This window comes from Ambystoma mexicanum, chromosome 3p (assembly GCF_040938575.1).
Source record: "Ambystoma mexicanum isolate Mex_15411 chromosome 3p, UKY_AmexF1_1, whole genome shotgun sequence".
NCBI classification, from domain to species: Eukaryota; Metazoa; Chordata; class Amphibia; order Caudata; family Ambystomatidae; genus Ambystoma; species Ambystoma mexicanum.
This window is the reverse complement of record NC_090925.1, coordinates 393,164,335-393,187,076: the sequence shown is the minus strand read 5'-3', so window position 1 is coordinate 393,187,076 and position 22,742 is coordinate 393,164,335.

Here is a 22,742-nt window from a genome sequence, read left to right as displayed (position 1 = left end):
AGTAGCTCACAGTGGCCATCTGGTCACAGGAAACTTCTCTCAGTGGGTTATTAGTAGTACTCACTCATACACAACAGCCTTTTTGTTTTTTTTGGTTTTTTAGACTACCCTGCCTCTAACATGGCCGAAGATAGAATTGTCGCTTACAGTGATGACTATGCAGCAGCCCTCATGAATGCTATTTCAATTCTTAATCATGATGACATTCAAGATATCTCACAAGACAAAGATGAATGGAATGAATTAACACAACTAGGAAAAAGACTCACACGAACCGAACTCCATGGGGCAATTATGCTTGAGTATCTTAAGAATAAAGCATTACCTCAAAGACTGACTGTCCTTAATGAACCAAGACTGTTCCTAGATAATGAAAAATTTCGAGTACAATGGAGCTATATAGCAAACCGCTGTGGTCGTGATTGGCTCATTTTGATTATTGACACTGCCAAAGAAACATCAGCTAAAATTGAAATCGAACTACATAAGATTGAAGATAATTTAAAAAAACAGCTACCACTAGAAACTTACAAAAAAAGACTTGAAGAAATTGAAAAAGAAATGAAAGAATTCAAATCCATAAATACCAATGAGCGGATTCAACGCATGAAAAAAGATCTGGCGCGCTTCACACATGAGAAAGCCTTCCCCTATGTGAAAGCTGACTATGTCAATAAATCGGTACAAACGAGTGGACCAACAAGACAAAACAGACGAGTGAGGTTTCCTAACACATCCTACAGTACAAGTCATGATAGTAGCGACCCTGATGATGCAGGAGAAGGCACATCCTCTGGTAATAAAGCTACTCCTAAAAGGGGAAGAGGTCAATCTACAAGACGGCAAAGCAATGGAGGAAGGAGACAAAACCAGGGTTGTTTTTTATACCAGGCCCAGAACAGAAACAATTGGGACGACGGATTGAGACAAACTCGAAGCGGGAATCGCTTCTGATCAACCTGTCGAATTATTTACCTACAATAAGGGAACAAGAAGTGCTTAATAAAGGTCTGGGTTATGTCATGACGAAAGAGCATGACCCATTCGAATTTCAGATCGAATTCAAGAAGTTGATGAGAAAAATCCACTTGAAAGAATTCTTCTCTTCACCTGATGACATCATCGAAGAGGGCCCCAGAAATTGTACAGGGCTATGGAATCCATCTACGTTCTACCCTCCTCCCCAAAGTTTTTCTCCGGAATCATTAGTCTTTGAAAAGAAAGTCATTGCTGAGGTCACTGCCCTTGAAGTTAAGCATCGAAGGACCTTTCACAACCTATCCAATCAGGAACGCAAAGCTCTGGATTCCTTGTCTACTAATCCATCGATCATCATAAAGAAGGCAGACAAAGGTGGAGGGATTGTGATTCTCAAACGTACCGATTATATTGATGAATGTGAAAGACAACTGAGCAACATCTCCTACTATCACTTACTTACTCGAGATCCTACACCCAAACTCCAACTACTTGTAGCTGACAAAGTGGGGAAAGCGAAAGATCGTGAATGGATCTCTAAAAAGGAAGGAGAATTCCTTGTTAATAAGAAACCCAGCATTCCAACGTTTTACACCCTTCCCAAGGTCCACAAAACCCTTCTGAATCCACCCGGCCGCCCCATTGTAGCGGGTATTGATTCTGTTTTAGAACCCCTCTCTACTTTTGCGGACCATTACTTGAAAATATATGTACAGAAAATGCAATCCTATCTTAAAGATTCCAAAGATGTTATCAACTGCTATGAAAGTCTTGAGTTTGACCCTTCATCCAACCTACTTATAGGTTTGGATATTGTTTCCCTATATACCAACATACCACAACAGGCGTCAATTGATGCCATAGAAGAAATACTTCTTAACCGAGAAGACAATGACCCAGTACCCACCTCATTTATCCTCTGGTGTGTTGAACTCGCACGGAAACTTAACTATTTCGAGTTCAATGGAAAATGTTATCAACAAATCGAGGGCACAGCTATGGGGGCCACCATGGCACCGAGCGTGGCAAACCTTTATGTTGAAACTTTCGACAAATCACATATCTATAACAACAACAATCCTTTTAGGAACAATATCACGAAATGGAGTCGTTACATTGATGACATCCTGGTATTGTGGAAGGGTTCGCAGGATGATGCCAACTATTTCTTCACCTGGGTAAATAGTCTCAATCCCCATCTACAATTCACGATGACTTCTAGCAGTGAGTCTACTAACTTTCTAGATTTAACCATCTTTCCCCTTAATGGGGTCTTAAAAATAAAACCTTATCATAAACCAACTGATAAGAATTCCCTTCTTGATTATTCTAGCCACCATATTAAACATCTACTCGACAATCTTCCCTTTGGACAATTTCTACGTCTCAAGAGGAATAGTTCTGATAAAGAAACTTATGAAATTGAGGCTTCTACACTCAGTAAAAAGCTCAAACAAAGAGGCTATCCCAAAAAGTTAATAAGAAAAGCAGCCAAAAGGGCCTTTAACATTAATCGAGAGGCCCTTTTAGAACCCAAACCAATGAAACCTAAAGAGGATCGCATTGTCTGTGTGAACATCTTTAAGGACCAGAGTTTTGAAATCACCAACATCATAAAGAAAAACTGGAAAATCTTTAGAACCGCAACTCAATCTATCCCTATGCTTATATTCGCCTATAAAAGAAGTACCACCATTGGCAATGTAGTTAGTAAGAGCAAATTGAAAGCGGTCAATATTTCGGAACCCAGATTGACCTCTCTTTGAGGTCTCCCAGAAACCACTGGACATTATCCCTGCGGCACATGTGGCATTTGCAAATTAACTACGAGAACTAAAGAAGTTGAATGTGTGCCTCTCAAAACCCCGGACCCAAAAGAACCTCACTAATTGTAACACTGACTTTGTAGTATACATGATCACTTGTAGATGTGGATTACATTATGTCGGTAAGACTATCAGAAAAGTAAAAACTTGCATAATGGAACATCTGAGCTGTTTGAAGAACAGGACTGAGAATGCTCCACCAGTGAAACACTTCAACCTTTTGAAACATAAATATGAAGACTTCACCTGGACGGTTCTACTGGCTCTGAAAGGAGCTAATAACAGAGCACGTGAAAAGAAACTGTTGAAAATGGAACAAAAGATGATTTTCACCCTACATAGTGATGTCACGGGGCTCAACGAGTCGATTGATTGGCACAACATCTAGCGGCCTTATAATTATCTGTGTATACATTGCTACATGTAATTACCTGATGATGATGTTACAGTTGGAAACTCCACCCTGGAGCTTTACGGTTTTAAGTCTTTGGGTTTTTTTAGTTTTTCGGACCACCCTGTTCCCTCCGAATTTTCGAGACCCCTCCCTCTTAGCCTTCTTTGCTTCACCATCCGATTTGGGCACTTTTCATAGACGTTGTAATTACCCCAACATCTATCATCTTTTCCTTCACTCCCTTGTAAGATGGCCGCCGGGTTTCACTCACTCACGACATCCTTTTAAGGATACACGAACATAGTAGTAGGACTACCCGGTGGGTTCCCTTGACAACCTACCTGCATCGGCTGCATCGCGCTGTTTCTGGATACTCCTTGTAGATCCTCGTAGGCGAGACACCTGCTTGCCGCACACTCCCCCGCATTTGGTAAGTTATGTTACATACAGACGAACAGCCTTTTGCTGCTCGTTCTCCGATTTTTCTCCAGCTACCGCTGATACAACCCGATCATATTTTTTACATTGATCGTACTTTTGTGCATTATTTACTTTATCTGCAGTGCGGTTTGCTGTGATTTGTTCCCGAGTACACTCCTACGGGCTTACCAAGGTAGGATTCCTCTGGGCACTTGTTGGTTATCTTGTTCATCCGACTGTGATCAGAGTACGCTGCTCTCCGCGGAGTCACTCTGTCCCGTATAGTCGTCCGCTAAGCATGCCAGTATAACACCGGTTTTACTCTTCTCCCCTCGATGCACAGTTACATAGTGGTATGTTACTCCCAATCTGCCTTATTTGGGTGGCCCTGCACTTTGTGGACGTCGACACTGCCTCCATTGTTGCTCTGCATGTCTCGCCCATCCACTGCCTGTTCGCATATGTTTCCCCTCCCTTTTTGGTATGCGGGACTCACCAGCTACGGTTCCTCTTTCCCACGATTAGACGCTTTGTCGCGTAGACACATGATGTCCTCTTTTCCCATCTTTGCTGTTGTATTGTGTGTACTACTAGGCTTCTTTATAGCTGAATTACTGGCTATAGACTATTTTCTTTTCCTTTATAGGGCTGTGATGTTCACCACCCTAGACCTACTAATACTAGTAGAGATCCCCCACAGGCACCTTATCAGGTATTTATCTCCCTTGATAGGTTGCCCAGTTCATTCATTTTTTGAACCTTCCAAAGTATCTAACTATTGAATAGCTAATCTTTGATGTCTGTTGTTTTTATCTTTTGCAGGTGCTAGGATACTGTAGTGGTACTGTTTACCACCCCAATTGTCAAATAGGCTATACTGTAATTTATTCCCTCCTGATGAATGTTCCACACTTTGTTTTAGAGGAACAGAAACATGTCGAGACATATCTCTGAACTTCAAACAGAGAGTTAAATTTATGACACATTTACCCATATTTGGGTGGGTACCTTACTATCTAGGTTGATAGGTACCCTCAGTGGTCATATTCTTGCTACAACATTACTTGTAACTGGCCATTGGAGCCTGCTATGTATTCCCTATTGTTGTTGTCTACATGGGAAGTGACAATTTCTGTATTATGGACCTATCTATTTAATTGGATGTTTTAAATCTGACGGACTGCTTATTATTAAAAGTTGAGACTGACCTTTTTAACCTTTTTTGGTCCCTCCTAATGTTTTATTAAGAGTGTTTATACCATACACCTCTAGTACCTGCTTCACAACGTTGTCTCCTTGTACCCCTATCACTATCCTCCCGGATATAGACAAAGTATACACTGCTAATTGTGATTAGACTGTTGTATACTGGGTTTCCTTTCCTTGTAAGTAGTTGGGCACTGTACAATGTGCTTTGTTCACATGTGAATGGGTCATGACTGTGAGGGAGCCTTCACATTACACTCATGCAACATTTGCAATGCAGTTTGCCAGGACACATACATGTGTTTGTGTGTGTGTGTGTGTGTGCATTGTGTGTGTCAGTTTATGGTTGAGTCATGATGCATGATTTGTCATGTTTATTTTGTGTATGCCTCCCATCCATTGACAACGATTACTGATGTCAATGCTGTTTTTTACACATTATCCGCAGTTGCTGCAGCTCGTGAAGAGGGCGGAGGCATCGTTGTGGAGCAGAAAGACAGGGACACATCCACCAGACCAAATCACACACCCCGGCCAGCCAGGCTTGAGTCCAGCTCATCTGAGGGTGAGTTGGCTGGGGGAGCGCAAGTTCCATCGGGCGGAGCTGCTGGCGATACGTCCCAGGAGGTTGTGGTTGTGGGGGACTCCTCAGTGACTGTGGGCACGGGTGCAGAGATGGAGGGGCCATCCAGAGAGGAAGGTTTGCTGGAGTCATCCAGGCGGATGGAAGTGGTGGTAGAGGAGGAAGCAGGTGAAGGCCAGTACACAGGGTCGGGTGGGGGCATACAGGAGGGTGTTCAGACTGCACCCTTGGGCCAGGGACAGGACAATATGCATTGTACCATGGAGGGAGCTGCCCAACCTCCTGTTCCTGTTCCATCAGATGCAGCTGTGACCACCATCGTGGATATCTCCACCCAGTCCCTTTTGGGGCTACGGAGATCACTGCTGAGATATCGCACACCCTGTTGGCTGGGATTGTAAAGCGGACGGCCTCAATTTGCGATGAGTGATGAGGGAGACAGATTTTTGCAGTGCTCTCACATCATCACGAGTCGCTTTGCCTCTACCTGGGCCAGCTGGCATGTGCGCTGCTCTCGGGTGGTCTCTGTGCGCTGGTGCATTCAGGGTACGATGTCCATTCATTGCCCTTTCGTTTCCACAGCATTTTTTGCCACTGATTTATTTCTGCAAAAACCCATCCAAAAATATGGGTGTGTGTGTAAAGGGATATAAGGTGTAGGGGGAGTGTGGGGACTAGATTTTAAATAGGTTCGATGAGTTTTTGCGGCATCAAATCGGCAGCAATAAATGCAGCAAAAACAAATGGGTGATGGAGTGACATGTAACCACATTCAGCTGCCCCCTCATTCACTGTCTCCTCTGTGCCCCACTCGTCCTCCAGGAGCCTTCCCTGCCAGTTTCTATCGCAGCCCCCTCTACTCCAATCCTACCCAAACCGCCCATTGGTATACAGAAATAATAACAAAATAATTTTCTGTGAATTTAAAACAATGACATATTTTTTATTGAATAACATAAATAATGAATGAGTGTATTGTATTTTAGCTTATATTAACATTTAAAACTATGCGCCTCATTACGAGGTCAGCGGAAATCTGCCGATGGGACTGGCGGGTTGCGCCGACCACGTAACACCGGATCTGCCGCCTGGCTTCTCTGTACCACCGGGACATTACAAGTCCCGGCAGAGCGGGAATTCAGGAGGCAGATCTTGTATGTCCCCATTCCCATGGAGTCCAATTCAGTCCAATAAGACTCCATGGGAATGGGCACTCGGAAGCACCGTCGCTAATGGTGCCAGTGCTTCCACGGCAACTCTGCCTGCCGGGACCGCTGCACCCTGCAGGGTCAGACCTGCCGGGCGCAGTGGCCCCGACAGGCAGACTCGTAGTGTGGCGGTCCAGAAACAAGGGTGCCAGTAAGTTTACCGGCACCCTTGTATCCGGACCGCCAGACTTGTAATGAGGCCTTATGTCTCTAGTGATACATTTTTGAACTGCAATATTATTTTTCGTAAGTATGTGCCACTCTTTCTATGGCTTTTTTCAATGTATTTTTACCAGAAACACTCCAACGCCATTTATTGCATGAACTTTATATGCGATCGGACAGCTTTCTCCGGAGTTCCATTTTCCATTGAATTTTTCCCTTTTTTCCTGGTTTGCGTTCGCCTTTTTTCTGGATTTCTTCACTTTTGGGTCCCTGTATTTGGATTGAAACTGGTTAAATGGGTTCCTACCATCTCTTCTGCCTCACTGGTTTTCGTTTGGATTTTTCGCCTTTATTGGATTTTTTTTCTCACAATTTTCCTGGTTTTTAGTTGTCATTTTGCTGGATTTCTTTATATTTCGGTCACTGGATTTGGATTTAAACTGGTTCTTTTGGTTTTTGGTTGGATTTCTTTGCATTTCTTGGATCTTTTTACACATTTTCATTGGCTTTCTTCAAATCTTGGTTCCTTGATGTGGATTTTTTGGTTTTTCATCTGGGTTCCGGATTCTCCTATGGATTTAATTGGACTTGCTTTTCTATGGCACTCGGATATATCTGCTTTCAGGACACCTCTTGGTAAGTCTTTTTTTTTTTATTTAGTATTTCACAATAAATAACTCACTTTGTAAATATGCTATTTCCTCTATTTTGCCGCTGCTCACTACGGTTTCGCTATATACATCTGTCGTTGTTTCTCTTTTTAGTATAAGGACACCTTACATCGGACCCAATGCATTTCATTATTTGTGATTTCGTTATTAGATTTTTGTTGTTTTTTTATTTCAATATTTATTGTTCGTTATAAACACATGGAACCCGCCCAGTCTGGTGGTCAGCACGTCCCTGCCTCAGGTGGAAGTCCTGGTAAGTATAGTAGAGGTGGTTGCTGTGCCTGCCCATGCACCTATACAGGAACATGAATCACTGGGACAGCTGGCACAACAGGACAGTGCTGGTACTGTATCCCCCCTCATGAAACCTCCATATGGCGGGGGTGCATTCATAGGGTATGCTTGGCCATGCAGCATCAATATGGGAGTAGCCGGATGCAATTGTCGCAGGGCACTACAACATCGGGGAGGCAAGCAATACAGCGACGTTCGGACACTTGACAGGAGGAGCGTCGCCGCTCAGGCAATTGGTGTGCGTCCAGATGGGGTTGAGGATGCAGCTGATGGCTGAGAGGCAGCGGGCTAGGATGGCATGTGTTTCTATGGCCAGGGCAGAGGTGGTAGATGGACGGACACAGAGGCGGGTTGCCATACTGGGGGAGGCTTGCAGAGGTGCGGGGGAGTAGGAGAAGAGGATGAGGGAGAGCCTGCGTGCCATCCAGGACCGAACGGTGGCCCACCTCCAAGTGGAGGATGAGGAATACAACCCTGCCCTGGGTGACATCATGGCAGACTATTGAGCCCATTGCCTATGTATATAGTTCATTGTGTGCTTTTGTATTTTTGTTCATTTTTACTCTTGGACATTTCTTCCATTCCATATATTATTTTCTGGTAATGTAAATATTGTTAAAACACTCTCGTTATTCATTACACAGTTGTCTCTTTTTTATGTGCTGCATCTGGTTTACTTTGATTTTGCTATGCCTTTGTTATGTGACTGTCACGTTGGTTGGGGGCCTAACTGTGGATGTGTGGCATCCACTCATCAATTATGCAATGAGGCGGGCATCACAATGCATGGACACCCACCAACACACATCAGCTACCAACCAGTGGGTGCTCTCCTGTCATGCTGCATATCTGCCACTGTAATGCTTCATCATCACATGTGAGTTTGTCTATATGTGACTGTACCCATCATCCATCTGCTTGGCTCACACGCTCTCATATTTCCTTTGCTTCACACCCAAGAATGGCTGTTAAACTTAATTGCATGGGCTTTGAATACTACGCTTTTGTTAAAAGATGAATTTTCAGCCATAATTCTCTGGAGCCAGCCACTTCTGACAATACACACACTTCTTGTGTGAGAAATGGAACATCAGCTGGCGGGGATCAAATTCATGTATCCACTGTTCACAGTCAAAAAAGGAACATCTCTATCTTCTAATACACATACCATGAGTTGTATACATGGTATCAGATTGCACAACAATTTATGCTAATGTGGACCTTCCATTTTAACACGTTCGTATTGGTCGTTTTACCAAAAGATCAAAGTATCATTGGACAAAAAGCACTTGCTGGTCAGGATGACTTGCTATCTTTCACACTTCCTGGATGACAAGACTCCTTATGCAAATTAGCAAGACTAGGTATCCCAAATTTTACTGACCATGTGATATATGTTTCAATTTTAAACCAGAAAAACAACTCTTGAGTGTGGCACTTTTGTTTTAGACTTCTAGTACATTCTGTCCAAGGTCAGCTTCCCTGTCTTATCTTTCCTGACTATAAGCCAGTTTTGTTCATGAATCACACCACGGAAAACTACATTTTCTGTTTATTTGATTTCTACCATCTCACTGTTCTTTGGCTTCTGTCCAGAAAAATGTGCACACAGCACTATAGTTTGTGCTTTCAGCACCTTTGAATTTCCCTGAAAGCTAAAGCCTACAACCATTTATTTATTTATTTATTTATTCATTTACTTGTAATGCGCACCTAACCCAAGGGTAGCCAGGCGCAAAGGCAGCAAGAGGGTTGCAAAGCTTAGTTACATACAGTGGGGTGAGGTCCAGCTAGGGTTACAGTGTTACATTGTGTAATGCAATGGCTATCTTTTGCTAACCTATAACTCAGAAATCTATATTCTGTGTTTAATGTTTGTGTGTAATGTAAGCATACGTATATATGTTTATGTTGCCTTGAATACATGTGTCCAGTGTTCTTTATTTTCAATGTTCTTTGCCTTGAGTAAGGGCAACTAAACTACCTAAATTGACAATAATCCTGATTTTTACATTGTTGACCAGGCGAGTGGGGTATTTGGCCCTCACTGCCATATTTATTTGTCTCCCATAAGAGGGGATGTATACCTCCTCTACACTTTCCTAGCTGAGTCCCTTCATTGATTTATTGTTGTTTGCTACTATGGACTGACATTACATGTGTCTCTGTCCTGTCAGTGATGTCTTGGACTAGTGTCCTCCTAGGTCATGCATCTACGGCAGTTTGAGGCAATTGCAATGGCACATGGGCACAATGATATGTCACAATGCATCACATTGCTTTACTGGGTGACATGTACATGAGGCTTTCACTACCTAGCTGCTGCTAGACCCTGCTGTCCTGTTGCTGTGCCACTGGTTGTGATGTACCAGGGAGTCATGTGATGAGCTACAGACATGGATTCTGCATCAGTGCCCCCAGTTGTTGGGTATATGGGTGGGTATGTGTCCAGTATGCTTCATGTTGGTGGCAGGCCAGTGGTGTTCAGATACGTTGTTGGTCAACATTGCACAGGTAAGGGGGCAATGTGGCAGTGCCAAGCTGGGTTGGTGTCAGAGGTGAGATGGGCTGGTGGGTGGTGTCAGGACTTGAGGGGGATGCCCGGGGGCGGTGTCGGAGGTGAGTGGAGCTGGTGGGTGGTGTCTGCACCTGGGGGGGATGTCTGGGCTAGTGTCAGAGGTGAGGGGGGCTGGTGGGTTGTGTCCGGATTTAAGAGGGATGCCTGGGAGTGGTGTTGGAGGTAATGGGGCTGGTGGGTAAATTGGTTGTAATTGTTTATTTATAAAGCTCTTATACACAAGTGAAGTACTTCAAAGCGCTTCAAGGCGGGAAGGGAACAAGGGAATATAATCATCATTCTTAGGCCTTGAAGATTCCGAATGATCAAACAAAAATAACTAGCATACTAGGCCATAGGCATTTCTACTAGTGCAAGTGCATGACAGGAAGGAATGAGAAAATGGGTGGTGAAGGAAAAGAGCATACAGTCAATAAACTACTGTCAGATAGTGCAAGTGCATGACACAGATTGGGGAGGGAAGGGGGTTGAGGGAAATGGACATACAGGATAAACTACCATACTAGACCTGGCAACGTTTCAGAATGATTGGTGGTTGGTCATCACTAATGCGCCTATGCATGAGTATTTCAGGCACAACCAAGCTACTGAGGGGAGAAAGAGGGAGAACAGGACTGACAAACTTGCTAGGCCTAGTACATTCAAGTTTGTGCAAGTGCACAGACAGAAAGTGCGACGGAGGGGGACAAGTGCACCGAGTCTGTCAAGGTCCTTGGTTAAGTGCAGAGTGGTTGCCCCTCTCATGGAATGTATTCCGAGTGCAGTAGTGCCAAGCAGAGTGCAGAGGCACGGAGGCAAGTGCAGGACTTGCTGGGGAGCCTGGGACCTGTGAGGCTCTGGAGGTGCACCAGGCAACCAGTCAGTGAACTGAGCAATTGGGGAAGAGAAAGAAGGCGGGACGCAGGAGTGAAGAGAAAGGGGGATGGGTGGTCATGCCTGGGTGTTGGAGGTGAGGTGGGCTGGTGGGTGGTGTCTGGACCTGATGGGGATGCCTGGTTAGTGTCAGAGGTGAGGGGGATGGTGGGTGGTGGTTCAGGACTTGAGGGGGGTGACTAGGGGTGGTGTCGGAGGTGAGTAGTGGGTGGTGTTTGAACCTGAGGGGGATACCTGGGGTAGTGTTTGAGGTGAGGGGGACTGGTGGGTGGTGTCTGGGCCTGAGGGGGATGCCTGGGGGAGTTTCAGGGGTGAGGGGGGCTGGTGGGTTTTGTCTGGACCTGAGGGGGATGCCTGGGATAGTGTCAGAGGTGAGGGGGCTGGTGGGTGGTGTCTGGACCTGAGAGGCTGCTATGCAGTCGGGGCATGTGCCAGCAGTTTGTGTGCAGTGGCAGTAGGTGGGACCTCACGCAGAGTAGCTGGGGTGCAGCCGTTCCTTTCATGGGGCCTTGCGCAGTGTAGCTGGCATGCAACCATTGCTTACGTGGGACCTTGCACAGAGTAGCTGGGGTGCAGCCGTTACTTACATGGGACCTCACGCAGAGTAGCTGAAGTGCAGTCATTAATTATGTGGAACCTCGCACAGAGTATCTGGGGTGCTGGATGTTGTGTCTGAAATTGACACAGAGCTTTGCGGAAAGGTTAGTCTACAGCTATGTTTTTGGTTTGCGTGGGGGCGTGTTGTGGGCATTTCTCACACAACTGAATTCCCTTTTGGGGTCCGATTGAAATGCGCGTTTGAATCCATGAATACGCACGGAGCACGCAGATTTCCATCTGCGCGCAGAGTCGTTCTCAGCGCACAGGCTTTGCAGAGTCAATGCGCACAATTCCATGAATTGGGCCCTATGTATATAATTTTCTAATGATGCCTGTGCATTGGGGCAGGTATGCAGCAACAATAGGCTGATTGGACCTGAAATATGCCACACAGTTCCAGTTACCTACAAAATCTATGTCTGCTTTCCAAACAAAGTGAGTAACGCAATAAAGCTTCCTTATAAAAATTAGTTCATATTCATAATGTCTAGTAGCTTGTTAAGAAATTAGGTGTTTGCTTTTATGTGGATAGTGACCAGTTCTTAACATCATGCATAATATTATGCTGGAGGTTTGTGACAAACAATTTTTATATCCAGGTGTCCTTATTGCACAATTTACTTCAATGTGGGTCTTAAAGTGCTGAACGTGCAGTGGTGTAAAACAGGATTTTTTCAGGCTCACATTATTTTACATTCTTGGACGTGTTGTTTTCCATTCATGATGTGGACAATAAAGTTGCAATGATGTTCTTTGGCTTAGCATGTTTCTATAAGAATGTATATACTGTCAGGCTGCTTTGGCCTGTGATCTTTGTATTTTGCAAGCAAACTCTACAAAACAGTACTATTGTAGTCCTTAAAAGACAAAACTTAAATATTGGACCACATGGAGCTCGGAAGTAATGTGGTCAATTGCCTAAATTGCAAATCACAGAGTGGTTTACAATATAAAATTCACTGCTTAATAAAAGTGTGTGATTTTGGGTATAAAATGTCGTCTCACTGTGGCTTAACTGAAATATTTAGTGTCCTTAGAACTGGGTAAAATGACACTATTTGAAATTAGTAGCAGACGAGGGCCAATCAGAATGTAACGTATGTGCCTGTGTTTGTTCCCGACGGGGGCGTGGCAGCCCCTAGCCAATGAAGAGGCTCGAACGGGGCAATCCCCGCTCCGAGGCTCCCCAAGGCAGGAGGCTGCCTTCGTCTCCCGCCGGGGACACAGGTATGTTTTTTGTTCCTCCACCTGCCTCCCCGTGCAACCTATCCCCTCCCCGCCCCCCCTCAACCCCACATACCTTCTTTTGTCAGGAGCGAACGTGCTGGGAAGACTTCTGTTCTCAGCCCGTCCTCTTCCAATGGCCACCATGGAAAGGGAAAACGGACTACGTTTTCCCTTTCCCGGCGGGCATTTATTTGATTTCTTTTTTTTCTCTTCCCAAACGCGCCAGCTACGCTTGGGCCTGTAACTATGGGCCCTGGGGGCATTACCTGGGCGGTATTGGCCCATCGCCTCGGGGCTTATTGCCACAATAGACTCCCTTACTGTGTGGTAAATGTAATAATGTTTGGGAAAAGATGGTGTCACCCTGTGCTCCTCTGTTAGTGGTCGCCGAAGCGGGCAATTAGAATTGTATTATTCTTGCAATGGTTCTTCCTCAGTCCATATCACTTGACTTGACAGGTAGATAGTCTCTGCGCCCAGTCTATGCACCAGAGATTCCAATATAGCGGGCTGGCTGCAGCAGAACCAACAAGTGATACAGGCATGTTTTTGTTTGGTGAAATATGAGCAATTTAGCATTGTGCAAGAGCTGCAATGCACAGAAAAGGGGCACTTTAAATGTGTGTACAAGTACATGGAAGGACATTTGAAAACATGGGTTATAAATCAAACTGTTGTCGCAGTGAAAACATGTGTTGTGCACTGCTGGGCTACACTATTAGGCAATGCTGTCGAATGAGGAGCAACATGGGTATTCCTCCAATGTGTGAAGTGTTGCTAATGGGCGTTGTCATTATCTTACTACCTGACTCTGGCATATTTTATGCCATTGTTGATGCATTTTTGTATAAACACTATGGAGACATACAAAGGAAATATGGGTATGCTTCAAAATGCAGATGTATGATCTGGGTCATATAGTGAAGTGACAGTTGCAAATGGGAATTACTTCCTTTTGTGAATAGTACCCAATGGGGAGATTTTTGATCAAATGTGATGCAAATTGTACATTTTAAAGAATATTTAGTCAGCAACACTGGCCAAAACTATTAGCCGCATAGTGAAGTAACTCATCAAACTGGCCAACATTGGCCAAAAAAGTGCCCCATTTTGACCCAAAAAACTGGTCCACGCAAGCATTTTGCATTTTTGGTTCGGCCATGGGCCTATTGCCCTATAAACCAGTCCAAACCTGGTGAAGATAGAATTTATTGGCAGGGTGTGTCTGCCCTACAGGATAAGTAGAGAGTCTACACAGAAAAAGGGCACTGTCATTCTTTGATGCCCACTTTAAAACTGACTTTAAATTGTTTCTGGTTTTCTGTTCCAAGGAGTGAGTGTTGTAAGGTGTAGGTTGCGTTAGCGGTGCATAGGTGAACATAAGTACTGCTACAGTTTTCACAGATAAACTTTGAAAGTTCCCAGAGGTCACACACAGGAAAAACTTCACATCCTTTCTTACCCAATTAAACAAGGTAAGAAAGGGATTAGTCACTGTCACAGACAATGTAAACAGTGTGCTGAGAACTATATGCGAGGATGGAATTATAGAGGAAGTAGACACCTGAATAGCAAGCGCTGATTGTGGTTGCTAGAAAAAGGTTGTTGAATAAGATCAGAATATGTGTGGAAATGAGGGACCGGTTACTATTATCATGATGAATAATAACCTCCACCTAATAGTTTTGAGATGGTCTATATGCTCCATATCTTATTTTTCCTCCCCTACTGCCCCTTTATTCTCCTTATCATTATTTTCCCCCTTACAAAAAAGAAACAGTTGTCAGAGGGTTTCCAGACATTGGGCCTCATTACGACCCTGGCACTAAGTGTTTAACGGCGCCGTAAAAGGCTGTGGCGCCGTTAAACACTTAGCGCCTGATTACAAGGTCCCTTTGTGGGACCCGACCTTAACGGCTGGTCTACACCAGCCGTTAAAGTAGGGACCCGCAAAGGGACCTTGGTGCTAAGTACGGTACCGCAATTTGCGGTACCGTACTTAGCGCCTTCCCAATTCCCTATGGGGCAAAAATGGGAATGGGGAAGGGCCATGGTTCAATGGGGAATTATCGCCCCCCCAACTTGGAATGGGATGGTCCCCATTGAACCATGGCAGACCCGTTACAACACCGGCACCAACCGTGGTGCTAATAGCGCCATGGTTTAGCGCCGGTGTTGTAATGAGGGCCAGTTACTTTCACACACATGTTTTGAGAATTGGAAACACGGGTTACATTGCCTACGGGATAAAAACAGGAGAGGGGTGGAAGAAAGTAAAGCTCTAAAAGGTTGTGGGTCAGCTCCATATTGCCGTTGATAACTTCCAATACTTTCTATACCGTCCTGCTCAGGCCAGTCAGAAAATAGTGCATGAAGGCCTCACAGCAACTGCAGGTGGTGCTGAGAGAGACTACTTATAACATTCCCGGGGGCCAGCCATGAACAAGTTACAACAAAGTTACTGTAACCAATACAGTCTCTTTTTAATGAAATCTTAACCCAGAGAAACCCAGGGAAAATAACAGCCATCCCCAAAGGCCCCCAACATGAGTAGCATTGTCTTATATTGTGGAAGGTCAACTAAGGGAAATTGGGAGACTCTAGAATTGAACCCAAATCTTCACCCATACCATGCCTTCATGCCTCATTTTTTCAATAAACTCTGCAGCTACCTGACTCCCACACTTTCAGAAGGCCATTCTCACAGTGATCCCAGAATACATCAAAATGAACAGCAGACCTCTGAGTGCCATGGCTCCAATCTTCCCGCTAGTCCCAGGCCCAGCCCTGAGTACCAACAATACAGTTATAATGAAAGTCAGCATTAAGAAACAAAAACGCAGTGGCTCAAATAAACAATAGAAGACGTGGGATTTGAACGTCATCAGAATTACAAGGCATGAGTCATGAGAGGCTCTCCCGCATACGAAATGAAACACTAACATGGTTGAAAGGAGAAATCTGGCCCAGAGTCATTCCACTTGGGGATCTAGGAAGACACACATCATCAAATGGGACACAGCAATCATTACAGGTTGTCGGGAGAGTAACCGCGGATGTACCTCCAGCTCACCGTTTAATGTAGAATGTTTCAGCTCTTTATATGATCCTGGACTCTTCATCTCTTACATCACCAGGCTTAATTTGTGGGGGTGTTTGCTAGGGCTCTGCCCTGGCACTTATTGTCTCAACACAGCTTGATTATGATGTGATGTTTTGGCAACTTTATTATTTTAACTGCCAGTCACATAATAAACACCTAGAGAATCAGAGTAAAATGTAAATGATGATCGTGTTTAAAGACACAATCAATCACCTTATCTACCGACCACCTGGCCCTTTAGGGTCATTTGAAGAAGACCTCACAGATATCTTATCAAATAATCTCAAAAACTCCTCACAAACGCACCCTACTAGGAGACTTTAACCTCGGCTTTAGCGACCCCGCAGACGCCAACGCCACCACAATCAATAACACCATAGAGGAACTGGGCTTTACCCAGAAGATCACTGAGCCTACTCATATCAGAGGGAGAACTCTGGACTGGTTAGCTGTGCACAACTGCCCAGTCTTGGTCTCCGCTATACTCCTGCAGCCCTGGACAGACCACTACTTGATCTCGTTCACCCTAGAGGCAACCCCAGCGCAAGCTAACAGTATAGCTCCAGCCGTCCAGTCCCGAAACAAAAAAAAACATCACCCCTGAAAATCTGATCCCGTTGATCGCACCGACCTTGAATGCCATTCCAGATTACACAGATCCATTCACGATGGTGGACATCTACAACAAAGTCATGCTCTCATCCCTTGATGTCATAGCCCCTTTGAAGCTAAAAAAGAGCAAACCCCGGAAACACATCAATTCCTGGTTCTCTCCTCATCTTAAAGCCCTCAGACAGGAAAAGTGACATTGTGAGAAAACCTGGAGAGCACACCCTTCAGAAAAAAACAAAAAAAACTTGAGCAGACTAGCATCCGAATATAAAAAAGAAATTATACTGGCCAAACAAATATCCTATAGCACTCGAATCTCACAAGCTAAATCCAACACTAGAGAGCTCTTCACAATACTAAAAGAGGTTGAATCCCGATCCAAGCTCCTGACTCGTGCATCAAAGATAAAAATTGGTGCACTGGTATACAAAATGCCTTAGCCAACAAAATCTCCTCTCTTAAGACGAAGATAAGCATTAAAAAAGAATCCCTTCTCTCCTCTACCAAGCCGAGTATCTTCACCCACAAAAAGACTCACCCAACTCAATCACACCCCCCAGTGCACAATTCCCTCTTTAACTTCCACAAACTATCCACCAAAGAGGTAGAAAATATCATTCACACCCTCAAACCATCGAACTGCCACGGAGACCTATGCCCTGCACAATTGATAAAGGATGCGGCCCGTGATCTCGCACCATTTATTACCAAACTAATAAATGCGTCTTTCACATCAGGCACCGCACCTAATAACTTAAAACAGTCCTGGGTCCTCCCCTTGCACAAAAAAACAAATCTAGACCCATCTACTCCCACTAATTACCGCCCCATTAGCACAGTACCGTTCCTTCTTAAAATCCTCGACAAAATAGCTTACCAACAAATCCAACACTACCTCGAGCACTTCCATCTCCTAGGCGTCCGACAATCGGGCTTCAGGCCTCAGCACAGAACCGAAACTGCACTTATAGATCTTAAGGCACAGATAGACGAGCTGAGAGATCAGGGGAAGACATCACTACTGCTACTCCTTGATCTCTCAGCTGCCTTCGACCTGGTCGACCACGAGCTCTTGTGCGACCACTTACAAAAAGCAGCCCACTTCTCTCAAGAGGCAACTAACTGGATCCAATCCTTTCTTAATAACCTCACAATGAGAGTCTTCTCCTTGCTAGCAGCAGCCGACCCAATGCCCATCACATGTGGCGTGCCCCAGGGATCCTTCGTCTCCCCTACACTTTATAACATCTTCACGAAGCCCCTTTTTGATGATCTAGACGATCTGGGTATCACCTACACTAATTACGCCGATGATACCCAGATCCTCATCCCGTTGTCGGGGGATTATAACAAGGATTTGGCCTTCGTTAACAAAGTGTACCTCATCATCCAGGCCTGGATGGCTTCATACGGTCTATGCCTGAATGATGACAAGACAGAACTCCTCATTTTAGGCTCTGCACATTACCTCAACAAGCTTGACCAAAACTACTCATCGTTCATAATTGACAATAATAAGATTAAGGTAGCCAAGGAGGTTAAAACCCTCGGCTTCTACCTAGACTCTACCCTCACCTTTAATAAACAAGTTAATGCGATGGCATCCGCCACTTCCTATACTTGCAAATTCATTAGGGCAGCCAAACCCTTTCTCTCGCCCGCTAACTGTATCACCTTGGCCAGGGCTCTGATCCTGTCCAAGATGGACTATTGCAACGCTCTATATGTAGGCTGTAACAAATATATCACAAATAAAATTCAAATCCTTCAAAATAATGCCCTAAGAGCGGCCCTCAGTATCCCGAAGAAAGCCCATATCTCTTATTCCAGAAGGTCTGTCAATTGGCTATCCACCAAAGATAAAATATTCCTCAAATCGGTTTCTCTGATTCATAAATGTCTCCACCAAGCAGCCCCTCAATACCTTATCTCCAGATTCACTAGACCCACCCTTTCTCGCCCTTCTAGAACGGCCAACTCTAACCTTCTCCTGGTGCCCAGGTTTAAACGTACAATGTCCGGAGGGAACAGCTTTCCAGTAAAAGCAGCGCAATTCTGGAATTCCCTTCCTCCTCCCTGCAGGGAGGACCTCCCCTACCACCAGTTCAGAGCTAAAACCATCCACTGGCTCAAAGCTATTGACTCATAACGACCGTCCGATGCCCTGTTGCTCCACTGCCATGTTGCTCCTTACCACAATGATTGTAAATATGTAAAAAAAAAAAAGATTGTAAACATCTGGTTGACCACTGCTCGGCATAGATACCTTCTTGCGTCTACCAGACTATTGTATATAGTATTGCTTATATTGTATATTTCTGCATCTCTGCCTCTTTGGCGTGACACGTCCAGCACTGTAACCACAGCTGGACTTCACCCCGCTGTATGTAACTAAGCTTTGCAATCCTCTTAATGCGTCTGCGCCTGGCTACCCCTGGGTTAGGTGCGCAATAAAAATAAATAAATACAAAAAATACAAATGTGTCTCGTGTCAAGACACGATGGGTATGTTATTTTATGTGCAAAAAGAGGTCAGGGCACAGCTCCACCTCATGGATGAGGCCCAACAAGGCTGAAATACGTGTCTGGGGTTGCCGTTGGTACTCTTGTTCAGAGGAGGTTTGCCTGGCATTTCGGTGCTGGACTGGTGATGTGGGCGGGACAAAGACTGATATGCAAATGGTTATTCCTCCTTTGTGATAAGTACAGTGAGCTAAAAGCGATGGCTGTGGACTCTCAAAGTGGGAAAAAAGCCACACAACACGCGCCTGCTACCTTTTTTGTGTTATTTTAAGTGTATGTTGATTGGTATTTGTAAATCACACTTCTGCCATAGTGAGTACATCTGTCAACCAAAATAAGCCGATGGGAGTTGCAGCTTTAACATCATATATGTTGACAGCATGGTAGAAGCCGTGGGTGGTGGCAACAGTGGGCAGAGAGCTGCCTATCTTGACGTGTCATGGGCGTGTTGGGAAATATTTGAGCCCCGACACTTATTTTTTTACAAATTAGGCACTGTTAACATCACTGCAAACAATATGTAATTTGACCTATCAATATTACTAGTGATAAGGCTTTAGCCGGAATTCTAACTCCATCCTGGTGTTATTGAGCAGCTCCCAGAGGATTTCCTGGTGCAACATTGAAACTCCCTTCATCTTTCCTTTCTATCATTGACTGCTCCTGCGCATCGGCAATGCGTCAATCATTTGGACTCACACCTCTTGCCTCCCGAGTATGCAGGTGGATTTCCTTTCTCTTATCCTCACACGCTCATCGTTTTATTTCTGAACCCTGTCTGTTTTTTAAATAAATGTCTGATGCACCAAAGACAGGTGGCCGAAGCGTGTTAAAAAATCTAAAACACTAGCTCAGTACAAACAATATGGAGGCAAAGAAAGACCAAGGTGTGAAGATCTAGATCACGAAAGAAGACTTCATCTACACTTTTATACACAACGCGTCCACACTCATCATTTTAAAAGAATTTGTAGACGCTGTGAGATAACAGGACCCAAGTCCTCAGCAGCCCAAGGTGAGTGCTGCAGAACACATCATCTACGAGGGCCACTTGGGCACAGTAGACTTCCATCAATGTGGCTGGTTTTCCTCCCTATGTTCTCAGCTCCTATTATTATTTTTTTACTTTGTAAGTTTGATTTGATTTATTAATTGTTCATATCTTCAATCAGGAAAGCATGTTGATGCAAATTTCCTTTAGTGGTCTTTTGGCCTTAGGGACCATTTCTTTCATCCATGCTGTTATTCAGAACACCGCCATGATCATTTCTAGAGGACCGGGATTTCAATCCTCCATGATCATTTCTAGAGTACCGGGATTTCAATCCTCCATGATCATTTCTAGAGTACCGGGAGATTTCAATCCTCCATGATCATTTCTAGAGTACCGGGATTTCAATCCTCCATGATCATTTCTAGAGTACTGGGATTTCAATCCTCGTTAGTCCAGGGTGCACTGCAGAAGCCTCCTCGTGTCTGTCCGTGTCTGGCATGACATGCACATAAGCCTTACGCCGCTGAATCCATACCCAAGGCAAAGGCAATAACACAATTTGATTACTATGCTACATTATAATTGTAAGTCCCACAATGCATTGCTTACGCCTTTCGTTTAACAGTCTGAAACCATTTTTGTCTTTCCCTTTCTCCTCGTCAGATCTGTGCCTGTAGAAACTTCACTTTTGATATATTTTTCATAATGTAACACCTATGAACATGGATTTCCATTTTCTACCTTCTTGTACTGCACACATCGTTCATAAATGCCTGGCACTATAACTCAAACAAACTGCAATGAATGTGCGCGTGATTCAGTTTACTAGTTCCTTGATTCTTGGGAAGCCGGCTAATGCAGAATTTAGTAATGATCTAAAACCAGATTTATGACTGAAAATGCCAAACCTGGCTTTCCAATGGATATTTTAGACAACCTGTCAGAACGTCCTAAGGCCTCCTCTTCTACGGTTGACCTCCATGTTAAAATACCAGGTCCCATAGGATCTTGGCTCTTTTAATTTTTTCTCACTAAGCGATGAAAGAAAACATATAAGCTTTATCCCAAGTCATTACCCGTTTTATCAATTACTCATGTATTGAAATTTGAGGACTCAGACGAACTAACGAAGGCATGGGTAACCCTTCTTCTCAAGGAATCCTCCCTAGACTATAGGGTCAGTTCCAACGACAAACCCATTGCCAATGTCCCCTTCCTATAAAAAATGTGGATGTGATGGCTCTGTCTCAACTCCATTCTTTTATGGAAATACATCATATCCTGGATGAATTTCAATCTGGCTTCCCATCTCATAGAGGGACTGAATACGTTCTGATTGATGTAAGAGAAACCCTACTTTATTTTAATGATGAGAGAGATGCTGGCCTATTAATGTTAATTGAGCATTTGTCTGATTTCAGTTCCATCAAACATCAACTCTTTGGCCATCATGTCAACAGGGAGCGCTTCTAGATAGTTAGCCTCCATTTTGAGTAAGAGACGGTCTAGGGTCAAAATTGAATCACAAGATAAGTGTGTTGCTCATAGACATGGTTTGTGTCTATCTATGCTCCTGATCAACATACTTATTAAACCCCTGCATGATTTATTGATGAGCCAAGATGATGTTTCTCAAAACTATGCTGATGACACAACACTCATCTGCCGACTCCAGGGGAACCCTAAAAACAAACCATGCTACACTTACATATTTTTTCATTAATTGACAAATTGATTTTTGCTAATTGATTGTGCCTTAATCAGTCCCAGACATAGCTGATTAGAGCTGCTTATGCTTCCACTCCAGAAAAAAAAAATACGATTATATTCCAATATGACACTATTCGGCATTTCAAATAAGGTGCCCACAAAGGACTAACTCATTGGGGATCTTGCTTGATTCAACACTATCAAGGATTTCAAAGGCGTGGGCTACAGTTAGCTCTGCAAATTATTAACAAATTCTTCTCCAACTGTTAGTTGCAACCGCCCCTATCTCAGACTTATTGTGTCATTAACAAACGTGCCTTTTTAGGTGCCAAGGTGGAATACTATAATTATGTTTAGGCACCAATCAAGACATCCTTTACAGATAACAGCTGATTCAAAATGTAGCCAGAATTGTTTCCTAGACCCCTAAACAAGCACACGTATCCCTTGGCCCTAGGGGCCTACTGTGAAGGTGTGTATACGCTTTGAGGCACTGATCTTAGTCTATAAACCCATATATAGGTGGGCTCCACCTTATTTTATTCCACTACTCTGCAGAAAATCTACTAGAGCCGTAAAGCAAGGCATACACTACTTTACACCTTGCTTTTACTCATTTCTTTACTGGTCCAGGGCTTAGCAAAATATTCACATTATGTCTCATATCTTTGAAAAACACCTTTCCCACCAACTGGTTATTTTCTAATGTGGATTGGTCGAAGCTGATTCAAAATATGTTTGCTGTACTTTTGAGTTGCATGCAGACTTCTTAGTGTT